Source organism: Artemia sp. Qi Xiang Cuo, chromosome 5 (genome assembly GCF_049724085.1).
Source record: "Artemia sp. Qi Xiang Cuo chromosome 5, ASM4972408v1, whole genome shotgun sequence".
NCBI classification, from domain to species: Eukaryota; Metazoa; Arthropoda; class Branchiopoda; order Anostraca; family Artemiidae; genus Artemia; species Artemia sp. Qi Xiang Cuo.
In genome coordinates this window covers 51949225-51974424 of record NC_142798.1, presented here as the reverse complement: position 1 = coordinate 51974424, position 25200 = coordinate 51949225, and the positions used below count along the sequence as shown (strand labels likewise).

General features: G+C 36.1%; 1 protein-coding gene across 2 annotated transcripts in view; it reads right to left on the bottom strand.

Moving 5' to 3' along the window:
- Window positions 1–25200, bottom strand: part of LOC148952249 (rhodopsin-like) — a 175337-nt gene that overhangs the window by 82764 nt on the left and 67373 nt on the right. The gene's annotated exons all lie outside the window — the stretch shown is intronic.

Here is a 25200-nt window from a genome sequence, read left to right as displayed (position 1 = left end):
CCGTATTTCTTTCTTTTCTCTTTATATGTAACCACAATAGGCTACTTTTGTAGGCCAAATTAATCGTCTCTTCGAAAGCGCAAAATTCTTTTATTATCAACGCTGTTAATAATTCCTGTTCTTGCTGCCACCAATGTTCGTGTTTACTTATGCCGCTGCCACCAATGTTCGGAGTGCTAGCTACCGCTGCTACCAGTTATTGGGGTGTATGTGCAGGGTCACGGCTTCTAAAGGCAAAAATGGTGCAAAAACGGTTTCTACGCCACTTACTCGAAGGGAAGAACCCCTTATCGGCCCAAATGTTATTGGGATTCCCACTCCTACCCCAACGGTTCTGCAAATATTGGGTTAGGTACTACCAGATTTACAGTATACCCTGTCCCCGGGTATGATAACGCGATCGAGTGGTCAAATGGCCACTTTATAAAGCCAAATGTACCCGCCTTGGGTTACGGCTAGAAAATCTCTACAACCTCCCTGTCAATATAATAATGACGGTACCTCGTAGCTCTATTCCTACCCTGCCTGGGTTACGGAAAATAGTACACAGTTTGTAGAAAATGCCTTACTTGTATTCTTCCAAAAAGGGTCACAAATACCACAAAAATATATATATATCCCCGATTGGGGTCAGAACGCAGACTAAAATATAATAATTTGTACAGCACTGTTTGCATGGGTGGACCGTCACTTAGCCCAGCCAATCAGCTACCTCCCCATTCAAACCAAATTCATCCTCTTAGATTTATCTTTCAATGACTCCCAACCAGGAAGTATAAAAATAACCTTGCTTCACAGCTTACCTATTGCAAAACCACTATCGCTTAGTAACGGTAATTTTACCTGTCTTTTGAAATTATACTGTAAGCAAATGTAATTAAAGAAACGAAAATAGGTCATTTGTCTGAAAGGAAAAGAAACAGGGGTGGAACCCCAACATGGAGCTTTTTACTTGTCTTTGAAGAACTTAAATTGTAAGTTTTTTTAATCAATTTCTGTTTGTTTTATATTGACATAGTCTTTTCAGGGAAAAAGAAAATAACACTTTAAATCTTTTCGTCTTTTTAAGACTTTAGTAGTTAGGCCTGCTATTTGTATAATGGAGAAAAATTTTCAGCAATTTTAAACAGCATACACCCTTTTAAAAATCTGGACAAAAATAGTAGTGTTTAATTTAGTTTCATACCTCCTCTAGTTGACATGAAATAGAAAACTTGATACCATTCGCAAAAAAAATCTTTTTACTTTCTTTGAAAGCTTGGATACACTTACGCTATTTTGATTTGGTTAAATTTTAAGAGCTGAAGTAGGCCCGAAAGTTTGAACATAATGCCCTCAGTCGTTTTTTGGATACAGCTGAGATGCCTTATTGGGAATTAGAATTAACACAGTGCATTTTGATTTAATCTTAAGGGAACATTTAGTTTTTAAACATGGGCAAATGGGAGGGTGGGCGTTGGAGGAGGACTAGCTGCACTCCAATCACTTTCGACTATAGAAAAGGGCATTAGCCCTTATTATTTTCAATCGAAAGAGCCATTTTTGACGTTCCTAAGACAACTCCTTCGATACGAAGTGCCCTGTTCTAAAAAAAAAAAAAAAAAAAAATTGTACCCACATCAATCTGTACTATAAAAATGCCAAGCCTTCCAATGACTTTCGACTATTAAAAAGGGCACTAGTCCTTTCAATCTCCAATCGAATGAGCCATTTTTGAGTTTCTATGAAAAGGCTTTCTATAAACACCTTATATGACCCCAGGGCATAAATTACAACCCTTGCCCTGAGGGCTGTGACAGGGTTTTCATCCTGAAAGACCTAACTTCCAGAACTTTAAACTACGTTAAACAAAACAGCTGTCTCAATATTTTGAGTGGATGTGTTCGGGGAAATGGTTGGTGTGAGAGGGGCGTTAGTTGCTCTAAAATCACTTTCAACTATTAAAAAACCCACTAGCCGTTTTAATTTCCAATCGAATGAGCCCTTTTGACGTTTCTACGACAACGCTCTCAATTAAAACTTAATATGCCCCCAGGGAATAACTTACAACCCTTGCCCGGAGGGCTGGGGGGAGGGGGTTGTCATCCTCCAAGAACTAATGTCCAGACCTTTCAACTACGTTGAAGACAAGTGATATCTCAAATTTTTTATTGGCTGTGTGTGGGGAAACGGTGAGCGTGAGAGGGGGGTTAGTTGCCCTCCAATCAATTCCGACTATTAAAAAGGGCACTAGCCCTTTCAATTCCAATCGAATGAGCCCTTTTGGAAGTTTCTATGACAACGCTTTCTATAAAAACCTTATATGTCCCAGGGCATAAGTTACAACCCTTGCCCTGAGGACTGTGATCCTCAAAGACGTAATTTCCGGACCTTTCAACTACATTGAATAAATGGTTATCTCAAAATTTTTATTGGATATTTTTTTGGGAAATGGTGGGCGTGAGATGGGGGTTACTTGACCTCTAATCACTTTTGACTAATAAAAAGGGCACTAGCCGTTTCAATTTCAAATTGAATTATTCCTTTTTGAAGTTTTTACGACAATGCTTTCTATAAGAAAAAACATGATGTACACGCTGGGCATAACTTAAAGCCCTTTCCCCGAGGCTAGCGAGGGGGATTGTCCTCCTCAGAAACACAATTTCCTGACTTTTTAACTAAGTCGAACAAAATGGTTGTATCAGAATTTTTATTGAATATGTTTGGGGAAATGGTGGGTGTGAGAGGGGTGTTAGTTATCTCCCAATCCCTTTCGACTATTATAAAGGGCCCAAGCCCTTTTAATTTCCAATTGAATGAGCCCTTGTTGAAATTTCTATCTACAAAAACCTTATATGCCCCCAGGGCATAGCTTACAACTCTTGCCCCGAGGGCTCTGAAGGGGCTATCATAATTTCATTCATCTAATTTCTAAAACTTTTAACTACGTTGAAGAAAATGGCTATCTAAAATTTTTAATTGATGTGTTTGGGGAAAAGGTGGGCTTGAGAGAGGGGTTAGTTGCCCTCAAACCACTTTCGACTATTAAAAAGGGCAATAACCCTTTGAATTTCCAATTGAATGAGCCCTTTTTCAAGTTTCTACGACAAAGCTTTCGATAAAAACCTTATATTCCCCCAGGACATAACTCACAACTCTTACCATAAGGACTGCGGGGGGTGTGTCATCCTCAAAGATATAATTTCCGGACCGTTCAACTACGTTGAACAAAATGACTATCTCCAAATTTTGACTGGATGTGTTTGGGAAAAAGGTGAGCTTGAGAGGGGGGTTAATTGCTCTCAAATCACTTTCGACTATTAAAAAGGGCAGTAGCCCTTTGAATTTCTAGTTGAATGAGCCCTTTTTCAAGTTTATACGACAAAGCTTTGGATAAAAACCTTATATGCCCTCAGGGCATAATTTACAACCCTTACCATGAGGGCTACAGGGGGAGTGTCATCCTCAAAGATATAATTTCCGGACCTTTCAACTACGTTGAACAAAATGGCTATCTCAAAATTTTGATTGGATGTGCTTGGGAACATGGTGGGCGTGAGAGGGGGTTAGTTGCCCTCCATTCACTTTTGACTATTAAAAGAGCACTAGCCCTTTGAATTACCAATCGAATGAGCCTCTTTTGAAGTTTCTACGAAAATGCTTTATATAAAAACCTTATTTGCCCCCAGGGCTAACTTACAAGCCTTGCCCTGAGGTTTTTGGGGGAGTGGCCTCCTCAAAAACATAATTTTTATCTGGAAATTGACTACGCTGAATAAAATGGCTATCTCAAAATTTTGATTGGATGTGTTTGGGGAAATGGTGGGCGTGGAAGGGGTGTTAAGTTCCTTCCAATCACTTTTGATTATTAAAAAGGGCACATGCAACTCCAATTTCCAATCTAATGAGCCCTTTTTGAAGTTTCTACGACAACTCCTTTGATAAGTCTTAAGGTCTAAAGGAAAAAAAAATACATTGTGCCAACATCGTTCTTTACTTAGGCAGTGCGATTGCGCTGCCTATGATAGTTGATTGGCTGTTAGAGGTTGGTTTTATCATTTTTTTTTCGTTACAAAAAACTCAAAACCGTAATTATATGAAACAATTCGTGATAACGATCTGTAAGTAAGAAGCGACCCGGCTCAATAGTAACTGAAACTCTAAAAAACGGAATTTTGATACCAATAGATATATCAAAATAATTGGCTTAATTTTCTGATTTCAAGTGTATAAATTTCATTAAGTTACGTTTTACCCATTAACGGCTGCGAGCCTAAAAATATTTGCGTGTTTTTCGAAAAAGGGGGAGCTACCCCTCAAAAGTCATAGAATCTTAATGAAAATCACATCATCACTTTAAACGTATCAGAAAACCCTATTGTAGAGGTTTGAAGCTCCTATCTGCAAAAATATGGAATTTGTATATTTTGCCAGAAGAAAGATCAGGGATTTTTTTTCCCAGGGGGGATCGTATCGACCTAGTGGTCCTAAAATATCGTGAGAGGGCTTATTCGAACGGAATTTAAAGTTTCTAGTGCCCTTTTTAAGTGACCTAAAAGATTTTAGGGAAGCAGGGACTCCACCCCCGTGGTTGAAAGGCTCAATAACTATGCCTTTGGGTATAACATGATCCCACTATAGCCCCAGGGGAAAGGTATTTAAGTCATAAAACTTGCCCATTGTTTCTGTATAGTATTTGTTATTAGGAAGCATGCATACACTTTAGGGTGGGGGGGCGAATTTTCTGCTGGGGTTTTTTCCACCGGACAATTTTCGATGGGCAGGGAAGTTGCCAGCGGGTGAACTTTTCAGGGGAAATTATAAACTGGGGAATTTGCAAGAATTTCTATACAAAATGAATTTTATATGTCGTGCTTTCGGAATTATCTTACGACCCTTAATTGTCAAATGAAAATATGTCGGCTGGGGTCTAATAGATCTCTGACCCAAAATCGGCATTTTAAAAACATAAGTGACCTTGTTATTTTTTTTTTTACATATATGTATTAGAAACAAATAATCTAAAATATTAATATTATGCTTGCAAGAAAAGAGAGAAAAGACCTAGCTGATTTAATTGGCTACTTTTTATCTTAAAACTTTTATTTTTTGGTTATTTGTACTGTAAATATGGCGTAAATGAGAAAAAAAAAATCGTGGACGAGAAATGGAAAAATCGTCTATCAGGGGTATTATATTATTCCTACGGTAACTAGCATTAGCTTGTCAGACAAAACAGAGAAGTAAAAAACGGCAAGAACTACTTCATTATTAGAAAAGTTAGTTTTAAACCACGTAAATAAATTAACCAGTTATTAAAATCACGAGTAAAATCGTGTGAGAAAGTATTTGCAGTATTCTTGTTGTAAGTGAAAAATGCTGTCAGCGAGTAGGGGAGTTCATTGAGAATCCTTTGAAATAAAGACTACGTCACATGAAAAAATTATCCATCTTTAAATTTGTAGCAATCCACGACAAGTAAAGCAAAACTGTTTGGGTTTGCATTTCCTGCCCAAATCTCCTGACGACTAAATCTTTGAAGATGTTAGTTTCCCCTGGATTTTTCTCAGTTTTCATTTCTGTATATACAAACTTGTCGAGCCTTAAATAGGGCTCATCGGATACTTTATGCTCTAATATGATTCAAATCTTTTTAGAGATTAAGTAACCAGAAAAGTTTCTCTGCGAGATTCTTACAATTCCACCGCCCTGCTCCCAACTGAAAAATGCATCTTTTCGCATGTTTTGGTCTGTGTTTTCAAGAAATATGACATTGGGAATCTTGGACAATTTTTACAATCACAGCTCTACCTTGTGCATTATTGGGGACGTTTCTGAGAATTCACGGCGGCAGTTCCTGCAATGTCGGCTCAAATTTGTGCAATCTGCAGTACAACATTTTTGCTCTCGGCAGCATTTTTAAAATTCTGGGTGATCTGTATTTTATGAGATCTTGGGTGCAAAACAAAGAAAAAATTATTTAAAGCTTCGCTGTTTTTCTGTTCCAATCCTAGAGACCGAAAAATTGACGCTTTCAAAAATGGTGTTTATATAACTAGCAAAGGTTTTCTTTAGTACTAGAGACGAGCATTGATTTTATTTTTTGAATAGCAGAATCTTCTCTAAAATGTACTTGACCCTTCAAAGATCATTTTTATAAACCTTTCAAATGTCAAGGGGAAGACAAATTCAAGTGAAAAATCTATTCAAGGTACCAATAGAGCTCTTTTATCTTTTTTTCTGAAAAGCCTTCCGTAATTTTTCCGTTAGTTTTTCTTCGGCTTTTAATTTTTGTTAAATTTGAGAATTTAAGAGCAGCTAGTATGTCTTTTATGGTGATTAAATGAAAAGAAATATTTCTTTCGATGTTGCTTTATCGAATGAGAAGTCTTGGATGGTTTGTTTAAGATGGTTTGCGAGCTATCTTTACAATAGGTCCCTTAAAGTTGTTTTAAATAATGTACTCTCATCGTCTTTTCCTGTGAAGTGTGTTGTGCATGATGGCTCTGTGTTGGGCCATTTACTTTATCTAGTTTACGTAGACTTGATGTGCTTTTATCTACGGGATGTATCTATTACTTCCTTTGCGGACGACACTACGCTTACGGTGTTTGCATAATCATTTGATGATTTACTAACAAAAGCTAACAATCAAACAGTTCATGGTAACGAACTGTAAGTAAGGAGCGACCCGGCTCAATGGTAACCGAAACTCTAAAAAACCGAAGTTTGATACCAATAGATACATCAAAAGAATCAGATTTTAATGCTGATTTCAAATATATAAGATTCATGAAGTTTAGTCTTACCCATTAAAAGTTTAGCGCCTGAGAAAATTTGGCTGATTTTCAAAAAAAGGGGGAAAGACCCCCTAAAAGATATAGAGCCTTAATGAAAATCACACCATCATATTCAGCATATAAGAGAATCCTACTGTAGAGGTTTCAAGCACCTATCTACAAAAATGTGGAATTTTGCATTTTTTTTCCCAGAAGAAAGATCACGGATGCGTGTTTATTTTTTTTTTATTTTTTTTTTTTATTTCCAGGGGTGATCGTATCGAACCAGTGGTCCTAGAATATCGTGGGAGGGCTCATTGGAACGGAAATTAAAAGTTCTAGCGCCCTATTTAAGTGAAAAAAAAATGGAGGGCAACTAGGCCCCCTCTCACACTCATTTTTTTCTCAAAGTCACCCGATCAAAATTTTGATATAGCCATTTTTTTCAGCATAGTCAAACATATGATAACTATGTCTTTTAGGATGACTTAATCCCCCGAAGTCTCCGGGAGGAGGGCTGAAAGTTATGATCTTTACCCAATGTTAACAAATAGTATTGGTTATTGGGAAGTATACAGACATTTTCAGGGGGGGATTATTTCTGATAGGTGGGGAGCAGGGGTCGGGGGTTATATGGGAGGATCTTTCCATGAAGAAAGTTTTCATGGGGGAAGAGATATTGCTATGAACGGGGCGCCGGATTTTCCATCATTATTAAAGAAAAAGATCAGAAATTAAATTAAAAAAAAAGTTTTTCAACTGAAAGTAAGGAGCAACATCAAAACTTAAAACGAACAGAAAATATTACGTATATGATTGGGTTCACCCCCTAGTCAACACCTCGCTCTTTAAGCTGAAATATTTTAGTACTTTCATAAGAGCTGTTTATTCTAATTAACGGCCTTTGTGATTAAGGGGTCATTTTTAAAGAATTGGAACAAAATTCGAACTTCAGCTTAAAGAGCAAGGTATTGACTAGGGGGCGAACCCCCTAATATACGTATTAAAAATCTATGAATATAGAAGTTCGTCTCGTAAGTTAATTCGTAAGTTACGTATATTTATTACTAATAAACACGTTCGTAAATAAAATTAAACAGTTTTCGAGAAAGCCATTTAACCAAATAAAAGTAAAATTAATATACAAATTTTGTTTCAATTATTCATGTACGTTGAGCCAATACCAAAACCTGCATTAATTCAAAAACGTTCAAAAATTAAATAAAAAACAAGTTTTTTTTTAACTGAGAGTTAGTAGTATGTTAACTTATACTTCACGGAGACATATAGGAATCTCCATGTAATTTGCGGAGACATATACACCTTTTCAAAGAGATTCAAAACTCCCTCACATGGTATTATACTTCTGGTCCATCTTGTGCTAGTTGGGAATTGCAAAATATGTTATGAAGGACAAGTTTCTGGCATAATTTATGTAGACTAGATTTCTACTTTATGATATATATGGTATACATGCCTTTTAGGGTAAATCCGTGTCAGAAAACCAGTGTATCTTGTTTAGGTGTTAATATATTCAGTTATTTTTTTGTATAAATTCAAGTTTCAAATTATAATTTTATACAGTTTGAATACTTCATTCGTTCTATCGATATCTATATTTTACAATCATTTACATTGATAGAGATATGGAATCTTCTATGCGACTTCTGGTGAGTAAAATTTTCTTATATTATAATAAAAAAAGAAATCTATTTTTGTCTCACTATCATGATAAGAAAGAATTTCTTTTACATTCCTTACTTACACTTTTTTCCACCGTGCTGTTAGCTCTTAAAAAGCTTCCTATGTTAATTAAACAGTGCAGTTATTTTAATTTTATTAAATATTCAAAAAAAGAGGCAGGTTCACTTCGATTTTTGCTCATTGTATATGAAAAATTAAAATAGAATTTGCATATTAGTTTCGGCAGATTTAATCCGGATATGAAGGGTCACCTCCCCTCCTCAATATCATGCTCTTTATATTAAAGGTATTAGCGCTATCAAAAAAGCTTCCTATTTTAATTAAAAAGTCCCTGTTTTTTTTCTTAAAATTTCAGTAAAAATTAAAAACAGGGCCAATCAGTGTTGCTATAAAATAATCAAATTACTTTTCATCCTTCTACTTGAAAAGAGTGTTAATATTCAAACAGGGCGGGTAGTTTCACCAATAAAATAATCAAATCGCTTTACGTTCTTCTACCTGAAAAGGGATGTTTTCTCACTATTTGATTATGAGCATGTTGACACATTTGTTGGCTAAAATGGCTTTCTCAAAATTGAGTTACGAATTAACTTACGAATTAACTTACATAACGAAACTTCTATATTAATATGTTTATATCACATGTATTAAGGAGTTTACCCCTAGTCAATACCTCGCTCGTTACGCTAAAGTTCGAATTTTGTTAAAATCAAGAACTCTTGAATCACAAAGGTCGGTTAATTAGAATAGATACCTCTTTTAAAAGTGCTAAAAAAACTTTAGCGTAAAGGGGTGAGATATTGACTAGAGGGTGACCCCCTTCATATACTTAATAATTTTTTGGTTTAGGTTATGTCTAGGAGCCTCCTTTCTTCCTTTTTTCCGTGATTTTAAGTATTTCGCAATTTAGGTATATAAAGTTTTAAAAGCTTTGCATAAAAAAAAGATCTATAATTGTCAACTTTTTGTGTTTGGTACTATGGAATTGAAAAGCCCAGTGCGTTCCATTAATATTCTGAATAAGTAAAAATTGAAGTAGCTAATTAAATTGTGTAATTTTTTCAACTTTTGGGAGTTTGGTACTGTGGTATTGAAGGGGCAGTGCCCTCTCATAAGCTAAATAGTTTGAAAACTGAAAATGATTTTTATTTTAGAATGCTGTTGATCAGCAATCTCAGCAAAAACGTGCAAAATTAGATGAAACTCAGGATAACACCGAGACAGGATTAATCAAATCATTGAATGCAATCAGGCCAACTGTAATTTGCCTCGCACTGCATTCCAAAGAAGAGAAGGAATCTGGCAACCTAGCTGTGATTTTCGACGTAAGTTTTTAAATAGATATTCTGAAAATATTTTAATAATTTAGCAAATCGACTCCTTATATGCTTGCGGTGAATAATTCTATTTCGCGATTGACGTGTAAAAATTTGCGGCACAATATAACTGAATTAGCATGCATATATTTGGGGTAATAAGATACAGGAACCTTCTGGGTGTTACAATTTTATAGACCTGTCAGCTTCATCTATGTTTTAGTTTTCTTTGAAAAAGATATTTAGTAATAAAAGTGTTTTTAATCAAGTCGGTACGAATGACGTCTGAAACCCAAGTATAGTTCAGTTAGAACAATAAGTAACTTTTTTTGAATATCCGTTCAGTATTCAACGGATTTTTAAAGTTTAAATTTCTAATTTAATTAATTAGCTCCTATTTCTAAAGTTCAACGCGGCACCACTGACAAAATGGAATATTTGATACTTGTATGTTAAATGAAACAAACTCAAAGAAATGAAGTTATATTAATACTAGTAAAAAATACCAAAACATGATGACAATATTATAGAAAAAAAAATATGGAAAGCAGGCCGCGTAGAACAAATTATATTAAATACCTAACCCCCTAACCATCTCTATATATCCGATAGACAATTAATATATACATGCATCGTAGTTTTTCTCAATCAGAACAAGCAAATTATAATCGAATCCCACAAAGGGAAATCAGTTTTTCTGTCAGATCGTACACAGTGTAATTTTAGAGTGTGTTTCGTTTAACAGACAAGTTCCGGGTAATGATTGAAGAACTTAATAATTTTTGAAGCAATCAAAAGAAAGATAACAGTGAAGGCTACTTTAATAATAAAAGCTGGTACAAGATTCGTCATCGGGAGGGGGGATATTTAACTAAGCTGTAAATCTTAAATAGTTTTTAAATTTTTAAAGCTTTTACTTTGAAAAGAAAAATTGTGTCATGTGGAACTGGTAAAACCACTATCAATAGTTTTCAATAACGAAGAAACAAAAACATCGCTTACTATCAAAAGCAAGCTGATATTCATTAATCAAAATTTTTGTCAGGAATTATGTATTAACAACCAGAAATTTAATCTCCATTAATTTAGTAAAAACAATTGGGATGATTAATTAAGCACAAAGGGCACTAATTATTTTCTTAATTATATTATTCAGTTTATGATAAAATTGGTTGCAAGAGTAACTATCGGAATTTTCAGGGCAAATTTTACGGCATTCTTGTGTGTATATCTCGATCAAAACCGAAATGTATTACTTTGTTGTTCGTGCAGGGAAAAATCGAAATGGAGGCGTTACGCAAAGACACTTTAATTCCGGGGGGCTTTTTTTTTGGGGGGGGAGGGGGGCACATTAATTGTTAATATGGAAGGAGAAGAAATTTCTTCGCTTACAATTATTTATTTAGTCCAGGTGTAACGCGTCTAGACCTTCAATCAAATCCGTCACCAAGTGACATAGAAAAAATCGGATTGTCGAGAAAGGGGAGATAGTTGCACCAGAACCAGCAACCAATGTATGGGATGCATGCCCATTAACCAAGGCTGAAGAGCAATGCTTCATAGAACATACTGCCTCGGTTGAACGATGGTCGGGTTTTATTGAGAATTACAATCAAGAGGGACAGGCACTAGAGTTGGATCCCTATTTTGCATTTTCATTCTGAAAATTTTATTGTTTTTCGAATAAAACCATTAGTTTTATATATCATTCTCTTGTTCTAACTTATCCTCTGAGAATAAGACTTCATTGTCCTGACTAAACCATATATATTTTTAACATGTTCAGTTGTCATTATGAAAGACATATGCCAAAGTAACTTTTTTTCCTTTTAATGGTTCAGATGGTGGGATAATGACTATGAAAAATTGACATAGTTAAATAAATTTATAAAAATAATGGTTATTTCACATAAAAAAATCAGCCCCTTTTTTTATAGATTAATGAAATACCACCGCCATTGGGCGATGAAACATCAGCATTTACTGAACCAATTCTAGCACCACCAGTAGAGTTCAGAGACGAACCATCAGCATTAGTTCTAGACAATATGGAATGGCATAGAGGTTTTCTTAATGATGTTTTGGGGAATATGGCTAGCGTAGAGGATTTAACTTGTGACTTTGATATGATAGAGGATCCAGAATGGGTAGATAGATTCATGCGTGAGCATTTAGGTGATGTTAGTAGTGCAACTGAACCGGATCCTCATATAGAAATTACGTCAGAGGAAAATACAGTCTGGCTCGATCAATTGTCACAAACACACTGGAAGAAATGCTAACTAGCCTAGGGGACTTTATGCCATCTCCATCTAATGTAATTGAACAGACGAGGGATGGTGTTATTGACAATTCTATGTCACCCCCCTCCATTCCGCTTAATGATACACCTAGTGCTAGTAATAGTAGTAGTAGTAGTAATACAACAATGCAAATTGTTGGATCTAATTTTTCTGGGGATATTTTTGACGATAGTTTTATAATTAAAGAATTGAGTCCTGTACAAATAGGTGCAGGACATGAAAATAGTGTCATGTCCCTGGGATTGCGTGAATTTTATTTGTTAGAGTCTGCTCTAAGTCGCTTACAAACATATACGGTAGATTTTAACCCTCTCGAGGAAAACGGGAGCATTATTTTAACTGACCCAGTGAATGTTCTCCATAGCTACATCGAACAAATTCGAGCACAAATTGAGATTCAGATTCAGAATTGGGGGGGTCAACGGGGGGTTAAAGCATCAGTAAATCAAAAACTTTATTTACAAAAGGGGACATCTGGGGATTTTTTTTATTTTCATTTTTCAACTGGCACCCAGACTTTTTGCCCTGGTCTAAATGAATTTGAGAATAACTTTTTTAACTGGGTAAATAAATTAATATCGACTTTGGACACGTTTAATGAGAGAGGAAGTGGGTCCACAATTTTATACATTGAACACATGGATATGAATCTCAGTAGATTTAAAAAAAACTTTATTTTAAGGGGAGGACGGGGTAACAAAATAAATTGCCACCCAGATTTGTCGGCTACCAGAGGGGTTCAAGTTTTCTATTTTGACACGGCGCTGCAATGCTTTAAATATGCATTTTTAGCAGCAGCCCATAAAACATTAAATAAAGAGTCAACAATGAAAAATCTCGACGGACTTGCTCGTAACGGTGGAAAAAATTTCCCTAAAGTAAATTTTGACTGTTTAGAGGGGAAGTATCCGGTGTCCTTGAAAGAAATAACCATATTTGAAAAAGCAAATGAAAATCTTGGGTTGGGGGTGGTTTTTCTCCAGTATGACGCGGAATTTGTAGATGGGGGAAAGAAACCAAATAATAAAAGAGTTTTGTATTCAGGTAGGACACCGATGGTGGATAATGTTAAAAATTGGGTTTGGGTTATTTATGAGCCTCCCAAAGATGTAAATACCTATGGTCATTTTTTCCCAGTTACAGCAATAAGTCGACTCCTATCCCGAGGTGCGAAGAAAGGGGGACGTCTCTATTGCCCCATGTGCCTTTTCCCATTCACATCTGAGCGAACATTCTCAGATCACATGGGGCATTGCAAAGTTCATGGCAATCAACGAATAGAAATGCCGGCAGAAGGCAAAGATACTTTACAGTTAAAAAATTTCCAAAATTCCCTGCTACAAGTTGATAAATATCTTTAGATTGTAAATCAAGACTGGTGGAGGTATCCGAACCATCAAGGTCAAATATAGTCAAGGAACACAAATTAGTTGTGTGTTCCTATGCGCAAGCCCGTCACGATGCCAATAATAAAATGCAGTTGGATGAGTTTTTTTTGGCTATGGATGAGGAGGGTAGTATGGAAAAGTTATTGATATCTTTAATAAAAACAGCAAACAACGCCATTTTACGATTACGTTACACCAACTACCCAATTACATTGTCAGACAAATAGCAACCAGTACTAGAAAAAGGGACAATTTTCTGGGTCTGTAGGGTTGCTCTTGCCCCCAAAGACATTGTTCAGTATCACAGTCATCTTATTGACTCCAAATTCAACGGGAAAAAGTAAATTTCGGGGGTGGGCTCACAATTCATGTAATTTAAAAATTAAACAGCAACTCTTTCTTCCGGTTTTAATACATAATTTTAACTACGATCTGAAGTATGTGCTACCAGCAATGGCATATCTTCAAAGAAATGGAACAGTGGATGATGCATGGGTGATAGACAGCTTTTCCTACAAAATCATACCTAAATCATCGGAACAGTTGCTTGTTTTGGAATTTATGTGGAGATTTGTTGAAGCCGACGTTGAGTACACGAATAAAATTCGCTTTTTAGATTCCTACAGTTTTTTCCCTAAATCATTGAGCGAATTAATTCAAGTGCAGAAAAACGATGACGGCTGCAACGCTTTCCCCCTTCTCAAGCAACAATTTACAAATGATTTATATGATTTGTTGACGGTCAAGGGCATATATCCTTACGATTATTATTGTTTCCATGTTGAGATTCGCCGAGGAAACTAGTCCTCCAATTGAATCGTTTTACGACAATCTACACGATCGTAGGTGCACCCTCGATAAAAACAGTTTTGCTAAAAAATTTTGGGCAGTCGGAGGGTGTAAAAATGGGTTTGACTACTGAGCACCGTATTTATTAAGTGTTTTGTTACCTCTGTTAGACATTATGTGTAAAAATACGGACAAAATCTATGGGGAATTTAATCTTGATTTGGGCTATTATTTTTCATCTCCTCATCTAGTGATGGATCTCATCCTAAAAATTAGTGGGGAAAAAATTTGGCTAATCACAGACATTGATCAGCATCTGTTCATCGAAAGGTCAATGAGGGGTAGTTTTTTTTTCACGGGGATCGTATGTTGGAAACTGATCCAACAGGAGAGAAGACAGTGTCAAAATTGAATGCTATTGCCATCGACATGAATTCTCTCTAGACATTGACCTTGTCCAAATATCTACTGCCTGGCAACGACTATAGAGAACTCATAATTCTTAAAACCTTTTATTTCTCCACCATTGGCCATGTTGAAAATACGGGTTCGGTTGGATGGTTTTTTGAAATTGATGGGGAGATACAAGTCGAGCTTCATGATTCAGTAAAGGATTTTGTTTTCCCGTGCATCAGTAGACATGTGATTAAGGACTCTTTGAGCCCTCGCAATAGGTCTATAGTTGAGGTGGACGTATTGCATTGGTCACCTTCAAAACAAAAACTTATTGCTGACCTTCTGCCCAAAAAAATATAGTTGCACATCATGTGACTTTAAAATGGATGTGCAACAACGGTTTCAACGTCACAAAGGTTCATAGAGAACTTCAGTTTAGTCAAAAACCCCATCTGAAAACGTTTGTTGACACTTTTGTCAACAAACGTTCTGAAGCGCAGACAAAAGCCGAAATAGGATTTTATAAGCACATTTTGAATTTGGCTATCGGTAAATTATGTGAGAGTGTTCCCAATAAAAACGGTTGTAACTTCGTGACCAATCTCGGACAATTTGCTCGAATTATTGCCGACCCAACTTACATTTCCTTCACGATTATTGGCCCAGATATGGTACTATTGAATAGGAAAAAAGAAGCATTGTCCTGAATAAAAAAATTGCTGCAGGCAGTGCGATCTTGGAGATCTCTAAAAGGCTTATGTTGGAATTCTGCTAGAATATGGCTAGAGTACAGTGGCCGGAAAAGGGGCAAGTAGAGGTCTGCTACGGGGACACAGATTCTCTACTGTTGAAAGTAAAAACCCCAAATCAAATTGATGATTTGGCGCACGATGAAAGTACTAGCCGACAGTTGGAATGCAGCAACGGGAGTGGTCTTTACCCAGAGCTTGTGAACCTTTGGTTACCAATTAAGCTATTATTTTTTAAATCTGAAACGGTAAGTAATATGATTTCCCTAGATGAGTTTGCTCATCTAAAGGTAAACTTTATGAAGACAGATGACGAAGAAATCAAGAAACGTTGCAAAGGAGTGCCCACGTGCCATGTGGATAAGAATTTCAACATGGACATTTATAGGAATTGTATTGTTCAAAATACAATTCCACGAGCCAAATTGCTGGCAATTCGTTCTCTCAACTACAGGAACTTTACTGTAAATGTAGAAAAAATTGCCAAGAGTACCATTTCCGACAAGCTCTATGTTTGTCAAGACGGTGTGACAACCCTCCCCCTTGGACACTATTGCACTACAGACCGGGCCGAATATGTTATCCAGAGGGAAAGTCGCGGTTTGAATAAAGTCCAGTAAAGTTGTCCCGACCCCCTGTGGGGGGGCCTCGCGGCCTTTGGGGGGGCCTCACGGACTTTGGGGGGGGAGGCCTCGCGTCCCAGGGGGGGGGGGAGGGGCCGGCCGTGAGTGGGGGGCGCACTGCCACTATCAAAGTTATCTTTTTTTTTACTTAGAGCAGATTTTTTTTGTAAATATACATGTTTCATTAAAAAAAAATTATATTTTTTAAAGTGCTTTATTCTAATGTTTTATTTTTTTCTATAAATAAACAAAAAAAAGTATTTATTTAAGTGTTTTTCTCTGTCTGCCTATGCAAATGTTGTATTTTTTTTATTATAAATAAATTTAAAAAAAAGAAGTGTATTTTTTTTTCATGTTTAATGTGCTTTTTTTTCAATGTAATATTTTTTTAAGTATTGTTACTTTTTTATGCATATAATAAAAGAAAATATGATTCTTTATTCGTCTTCTTCTTCTTCTTCTTATTGTTCTTGAACAGAGTAGGGAAATTATTTAGTCATTAGACAACTATGGTCTACAGTTAGTTGTCCAGGTGAACTGTTGAAGGGAACATGTATCAATTTAAAACACCATTCAGATCGTTTCTGTGTGGACCGTCAATGTCAGGCAAAACAACACTCTTAACTAAAATAATTAAAAATTGCAATAAAATGTTTGTGGAAAAGCCGAAAAAAAACTACTATTGTTACAGTATTTGGCAGGAGTCATACGATAAAATAAAAGCAATTGCTGCCACCACGGGTTCAGTGCAGATACAATTCATACAGGGACTTGATGTTTTTAACATTATTGAACCAAACTCTTGGCTGATCATTGACGATCTGGCTGAATCTATTGAAAAATGGTCCCAGCAAATGCTGCAATTATTCACTGTTCGCTCTCATCATGAACAGATTTCGGTTACTCTGGTTCTACACAATCTCTTTCATAAGAGCAAATGTATGCGAACACTTGCATTGAACTGCACCTATTATATCATCTACAGAGTTGTTCGTGATTCCAGCTCTCTAATAACTCACAATAAAAAAATATATCCGGGTGCCCCTAAATTTCTGATCTCAGCATACAATCAGGCAACTAATAAACCCCACGGTTATATTCTATTGGATCTTAATCAAAATAAATCCGAGGATCTGCGTGTAGTCACAGATATTTTCGACAATGAAATTACAGTATATCTCCCCGTGAACACTAAAAAGACCTATTAGTCGCTATCATGACACTGAAGAAACTACATGAAAATAGACATTTGTTTTCAGTTCTAAGCATTTCAAAACATCAACTTAGGAAAGTCATACTCAAACTTGGTATTGACAATGATTTCATTAATCTAATATCTGAACTTTGTAAAAATTTGACCGAGGATAATGTTCAACTGCCAGAAGTAGTTAAGCAACAGGCAAAGCAACATCGTTCCATTGTACGTACATTGGCCTCTAAAAAGAAAGGAAAGAATTTTAAAAGGAAACGACTTCTTCAGGCGGGCGGTAGCTTTTTCACACATTTACCGCCAATAATTGCTAGACTTGTCAATAGTTTTCTCTAGATTGCAAACCCATGTAAATTTGACTAAAATACAACTTGCTTTCTCACCCGTGAAAAACTTTGAAAAAAATCGGAGTAAATTCCTTGACAATTAAAATATTGAGGATGATGAAAAACAGCTTTTACGTCAAGATACACTTCGCTGAGTGGACAAACACAGGTACTATCGATTGAAGACCACTGCTGGTATTGATAACAAAAAAGAATCATCTCCTCAGGATTCTGCTGCTATAACAAAATTAAACCAGATGTATTTAGTTTAATTTTTATTGAAATTCATATATATAAGGCCCCACTCAAATCGTGAAAAACTAACACGACTCCTAACATATTTCATGGAAAGCGGTCAAGATCATATTCAAGTTAAGAACAATAGGAAAGGGATTATAATTCAGGGCAAGAGCTATAATCTACTTGATTTAATCTATGATATGGTTACAATTCGTAAGGGACTATTATCATTTGACGCTCATCTATACAACTTTCTAAATACATTAATCTTCCCCAAAAGCCTTATTAGCAATAGAAAAATTCCAAAAAAATTAAATCAACATGCTTCAATATTAACATCATCAAAAACAACACCAATAAAATACGAACATGAAGAAGAAGAAGAAGAAGAAGAAGATTCTGAATCAATCTTCGAAAATACTAGCAAACCAATCGAAAAAAACTCGACAATAGTAACGAGGAAAAAGCGAAAACTTATCATTTTACCATTAACAGCCAGTGTACAAAGGATTATCAAACGTTACACTGCGTGTTTAAATTCAAAATAGCTAAAATTCTGAGAGTTATTAATGAAAATATTGGGGAGGCGGGGAGTTTAAGATCCCCCAAAACTCTTTCCAAAGTCACTGGTGTTCAAACTTAAAGTGTACAAGACTATCTACAAAATGAATCAAGTTACACTCAACATAGAAATCATAGACTTCGTGCCAATCAATATCGAAAAACTAAAGCCTTTTACCTATTGCATATAATGCAAGCAGATTTCCTGACTCTAGATGAGATTCAACGACGTCACAATACACCGTACAAGTACATTCTACTTGCAATCAGTATTTTTAGTTGCTATGCATATGCAATTCCATTGCGATCAAAGAGAGGCGTTGAAGTTGCTCAGGCCATTGAAAGTATTCTTGAACAGGATTCATATAAATAAATTCAAACGGATCGCGGTAGTGAATTTTTTAATCCCCATGTTGCAAAAGTACTAGCGAAATATAGTACACTGCTCTATCATAGTCACAGTCCTATAAAGGCTGCATTAGCCGAACGATTGATAAGAACTATTCGACTTTTAATTTCAAGATATTGTACATTGAAAAATACATCGGCTTTTATTCATGATCTTGATAAAATCATGTTGATTTATAATCAACGACCTCATCGATCATTGTCCAACTCTACACCAACGGAAGTTCATCATTCTGATCATGATACAATTGACACTTTTCTTAAACAGTATTCCAGTGAATCAATGTCAAGAAGAAAAATAAATGAAATGTTGGTGATACTGTTCGAATTAATAGAACAACTAATGTTTTTGAAAAGGGGAATTACTTGCGGTCCACCGAGCTTTTTAAAGTGGCAAAAATCCTAGACACTGAACCCATAACTTATCGCCTGCGTGATACCAAAGATGAAGAGATTCTCGGTGGCTTTTATGACTATGAACAACAAAAAGTTAAAAACACTAGTTAAATATATCAAATTGAAAAGATATTAAAGACTCGTACTCGCAGAGGCAATAAACAGTAACTTGTTCTGTGGCTAGGATACAGCTCTGATTTTGATTCTTGGATCGGTGTTGAAGATATTGACAATGCCCAATGATTTCTATGTAACTTTTATGTCCATCGATCCAGATTTTCTCTACAACGACTTGAATACGAAAAGAGATTTTCGGACAAAACTCTCCCCCACAATCAAATTTGATAACTCGTATGAAGTGACTCTTGTCAACTGTATTCTCAAAAGTACTTACGACATCCTGAGAAAAAATCGTGTGACTTACTTAAAAGTTATACCATTCGATTGGACTCTCTGTCGACTATGAATGGGTTGAAGCACTTAAATCTAGCGAATGTCCACATGCCAAATTGAAATATATTGAATATGATAATATGGGAGATTTGTGTCGTACAATGAATAGAAAAATCTCATATCGTAGGAATGGTACATTCCATTTTAATTTTTCATTGGAACATGATAGGATTTACATTAGTTCAACTGTTGACACTGAAATAATTATTCTCACTGACAACCTGAGAGACCTTCTTGACCTTAAACAGACTATGATCAATGGGGAAAATGCTGGCACCGTTTACGGGATGGATCAAGTAATTTTTGCTGATTATCCACCTGGTTTCGCCTCGGACTCTTGCATATTTCTCTATGCATCCTTTGTGGAAATGTCGAGAGTCGGTAATTCAAATGTCTCCCTCCTACGTGTTCTTGAACGAAAAACAACTCATGAAATTGTTCATCACTATAATATAAAGCATCGTCAATATGTTCCTGTAAACACTTCGTATTTGGAACTCTGTCAGTTAACACTAAGAAGTGAATTGGGCGATCCTCTAGCAATAATAAAAGGCTTAGCAGTGATTACATCTCATTTTTGGCCCATTGTCAACGACAGCACAATCACCTAAAATGAACAATAGAAGAATTCCATTTGTCTGCCCCGATATCGATTGTTATGTTGGTGCTTTGAGTCCACGTCAAATAGGCAATGGATTGGACTACTACAAGGTTCGTACTACAATGTCTGGCTATGGTCTTGGTAGCTGGTTTGCTAGGCTATTTCGTTCTGCACTACCCCTTGCCAGAAAATATCTTGTACCTGCTGCGTCAAATTTTGCTGCCTCCACACTACAGGACTGGGGGTCGGGCAAGAATTTCAAGGAGAGTGTTAAGGAAAATATTAGATCTTCAGCAAGAGCCATTGGTGAGCAATTAAAATCTTGAAAAAATGGGGAGGGATTGAAAAGGATGCGTTCGCGTCATTCACTCATCAGTCTCCACCCAGGCAGGAAGCAAAGGACATCAACAAGGACTTTGAGGAATAAAACAACGAAGACCAATAAGCAGAAGAAGAAAAAGAAAAAGGTTGTTAGATAAAAGAAGGATTTCTTCTCTTAAGATGACTTATCTCCCCGACAAGGAATCAAATCCATCAATCAGTTACTCATTGAATTTATTCAATGCTGAAAATTTTGATGTCAGCATCAAGTGGGGCTACTACGAACAATTTCATCGCAAACAACCCCTATCGGAAAATATACACTGTGAGATATTTTCCAATGAAGACTCGGTCATTGAATAGTCATCAACATTTATTGATTTAAATGTTGAGGTGAAAAAAAAGTCAGATAATACAACTCCAAATGCTGGTGATGGTCTCTCCTATGAAAACTGTATTCTACACAATCTCTTCAAACAAAGTAATGTATTTATTAATGAAACATTGGTGAGCACTAGCAATAATTTATCCAACTATGCAAGCTACATACAATTTATGATGATGACACCAAAGGCATCCAAGGAGTTGAGGGGACAATCATTGGGTTATGAATATCGATCAGGTGTTGATACTGACGCTGAGTTGACTACTGCAGTGACCCAGGAGTATCATCTGGTTGGAAAATTAAATCAAGAGATATTCAATATATCCCAATGGCTACCTCCCAATGTCAAGATTGACATAAAGTTACAGATGGCCCCATCGAATTTCATTTTGCGAAAAACACTTCCTGCAGCACCCGATGCAAATGTCATTATCACATCGGCAATTCTCCACGTCCGAAAACAACAAGTTATGAGCTCTGTTGCATTGGCAGTGGAAAAGCTAAGAGCCAATGGTAACAACATTAAACTTCTTGTCCCCCATACGATCACCAATCAACGTCACATTGCCACCGGCTCTCGTAGCTATAGCGATTCATCATTTATCAATGGAGAAATCCCATCAAAATTGGCTTTGGCCTTTGTGAAGAGTGGCAGTGCCGTTGAATCCTAGACTGAATCCCCCATGATTTTATTTTTTTCGGTCTATCTAACCAAGTGTGCAAAATGAATGGGATTCCACTGTACACTCTATCATTTGACAAAATCCTATAGAACTCTGTACGAGTTGGCCATGCAATCCCTAGATTATGAATCTCAATTATTTTAAAATGGAATAACCGATTCAATATTTTCAAAAAATCATGGGGTAATTGTTTTGGACTTGTCAGGCACACAGGATATGAGTATAGTACGAACAGGGAATGTATGTTTAGAGTGTACATTTGCCGATGCTCTGACTGAGAGTATCACGCTAATATCACTGAGTCAATTTGAAACCTATTGGGAAATCACACCCGATGGCAGTGTTCTACAAGACCTAGCACCATGAACACAAACCAAATAATCAATTTATTTAGTATGGATCCATACATGTCCCAGTACAAGTCCTATTGCATACCTTCTGACTTCATTGAAAAAATTACAAGTGTTAACAATACATTAATCATTGTTAATATCAGTACGTCGACTTTGGAGACTGGCCATTTGCTATGCATCTTTCAAACAGCAAAAAATATTGAATTTTTTGATCCTTTTGGCCTATCGTATAAATTCTACGCGCCATACATCAGCATCTGTATTGAAAGGAGTGGGAAAACCATTATTCAAAATCAACGAAGAGTACAGGATTTAACGACTAAGACATGTGGCTTTCATGCACTACTTTTTTTCATGTTCAGATATCGTGGCTACACCTACAAGCAGTTTCTCGACATCTACTTTGACTTACCTCGATTGAACGACTTTCTAGTGGAGAATATACTTACAAGTGTATTTAATATTGATTTTAGTGCCCTACGAATAAAATGTTCTAAAAATGTATGTGAAATTGTTTATCAATAAAAAAATTTTATATAAATTATAAAACGACTGTTCTACTCTTTAGATTTGATCCTCTACTAGGTATTTGTCGACAACAACTAGTGAAGATAGATTATCTGAATTCACAGTGTACTGATCCTGATGTAGTGCAAAGTCAGGGTCACATTTTCTACAGTAGAGCGTAACTTCACTCTTGTCATATCTCTTTGTACAGTCAATGATACTATTCTCATTCATTCTATAGAATTCACATGTTTCAATTTGCTTATTTGAAGCAATTTCACAAACAGTGTCCTCAAGTGTCGTTCCGTCACAGCCAAATAAAAATCAGTGGGCTTATAATCATAACACCCAACGTCTTCACAACAATGACGTAGAAACCATATTCTTTTGTTGTTCCAACAGTTAAATCGCTGACCCGGTTCCTCCTCCCAGAACAATCTAAAACCACGACGATACCAATCTCGTAGCAATAAACTAAAATCACGGGTTGGATTCTTTCCAATCATACCGGGATATTTATTCTCCCACTGATTACATTTATCATAGTGACAATTGGAGCATAGGTGGCCTCTAGGATGAGATTCGCAGACCTCTTCAAGACAGGAATTAGAACCTTTAATTTGTACAGCACATCCTCTGTGCAATTTACACGGGTTACATAATCTACACTTTTCATCATACTCATCAATCATTGTGTAATTATCACATGATGACCAGCTGCCCAGTGTGTACATACATAACGGACATGTATGGAACATTTTGTCATGTGTTGACACTCTCACTGTCACAATGAAATTGAGCTAGCAACAAAAACAAATTGACTGGGATAGAGAGAGAGAGGAGTAAATCATCCATGAGTAACATCTTTTTCATGAAAAAAGTCTCAAATTTCTAAACTAATGTTCAAGAGCATATCTACAAGATCATTTTGCTGTGTCATGATCAATATATCAATATACTGTGTATATGCTTTTGGAACACTACGTAAGAAGCTTCATAAAATAGTATAATGATGGAGAATCAGTTTTCATTATATCGACAAGCATTCCCCGAGAAAATATCTTCCTTTGAATAGACAGCTCTAGAAAATCGTCATCTAGAATTAAACGTTTTTCTATAAGAACTAGATTCCTCATGATTCACTCTTTCTCGAATCTATCCATTTTTTTTTTAGTCCTAACACTCTCACAACCAACTTCAGACAAACCAGAATTTTTCTACTCTAAAAAATATACGCTAGTCTACTATAGAAAGAAAAATACCTTTGATTTAGAAACAATTTTATTGAACATAATTACAATAATAATAATAATAATCACTGATTCATTTTGTTCTAATTAATATATTTCGAAAGGACATCTAATGCTGACCGAAGTTTATTTATATGGAGAATATTCACTTTTCCAGCAAAACATAGCTGCTCCTCCTGTTTAAATTTGCTTAATGATATCATGTATCTTGCATACATAGTGTCCCATTCAAGACATAGTCTACAGCCAGCGGTTATTTCCACAGCCACATTGGGTAATCGTATATCGTTGCTGCTGTTGTCGGCTCCATCATTAATCTCCAATAATGTAAATGCACCACTCATTTTTCTCTACTAATATCTTCGCAAATAAACTATTCTCTTTGAATTCAATTCTCTTACTAATATGAATTGTAAAGAAAACTATTCCTTTGATTCAAATCCTAATCACCAATCAAGTTATACTCACTCTCTTTGAAAAGGTGTATACTTCCCGTAGAAATGTTTACCTATATGTCCCATAGAAGTATAAGACCCTGTGAGGGAGTTCTGAATCTCTTTGAAAAGGTGTATACGTCTCCGCAAATAACATGGAGATTCCTATATGTCTCCGTTAAGTATAAGTTAACATACTACTAGAGTTAGGAACGACGTTAAAACTGAAAACGAACAGAAATTATTCCGTATCTGAAAGGGGCTGTCCCCGCCTCAACGCCTCGCTCTTTACGCTAACGTTTGACTTTCTCACACATATAATTTTTTAAACAAAGAAAAACTTAAGCGTAACGAGCGAGGCGTTGAGGAGAGGACAGCACCCTTTCATATACGGAATAATTTCTTTTTGTTTTAAGTTTTAATGTCGCTCCTTACTTTCAGTTTAAAAAACTTTTTTTTTATTTAATCAGAGGCAACGCTGTAGCGTTGCCTATAGTAAAGGCCATACGGCTCCAATGTTTTATTATTTATTATTTTTTTTCCCCAGAGGCACTTCATATGGAAGGGGTCGTTGTAGAAGCTTCAAAGGGGGCTCATTCGATTGGAAATCGAGAGTTCTAGTGCCCTTTTTAATAGTCAAAAATGATTGGAGGGCAACTAGCCCCCCCCCCACGGCCATCATAACCCCCAAACACATCCAATCAAAATTTTGAGATAGCTATTTTGTTCAGTGTAGTTGATTTTCAGATAGAAAATATATTTTTTGGAGGATACTCCCCCACAACCCTCAGGGCAAGGGTTTTAAGTTGTGCCCTGGGGGCTTATGATGTCTTGATAGAAGGCTTTGTCGTATAAACTACAAAACAGGATAAATAGATTTGACATTAAAAGACTAGTGCCCTTTTTAATCGTCGAATGTGATTGGAGTGCAACTAGCCCCCCTCCCCCCCCCCCATGCCCATAATTTCCCCAAACGCATCCAAAAAAAAATTTCAGATGGCCATTTTGTTCAGCGTAGTTGATTTCGAGATAGAAAATATATTTTT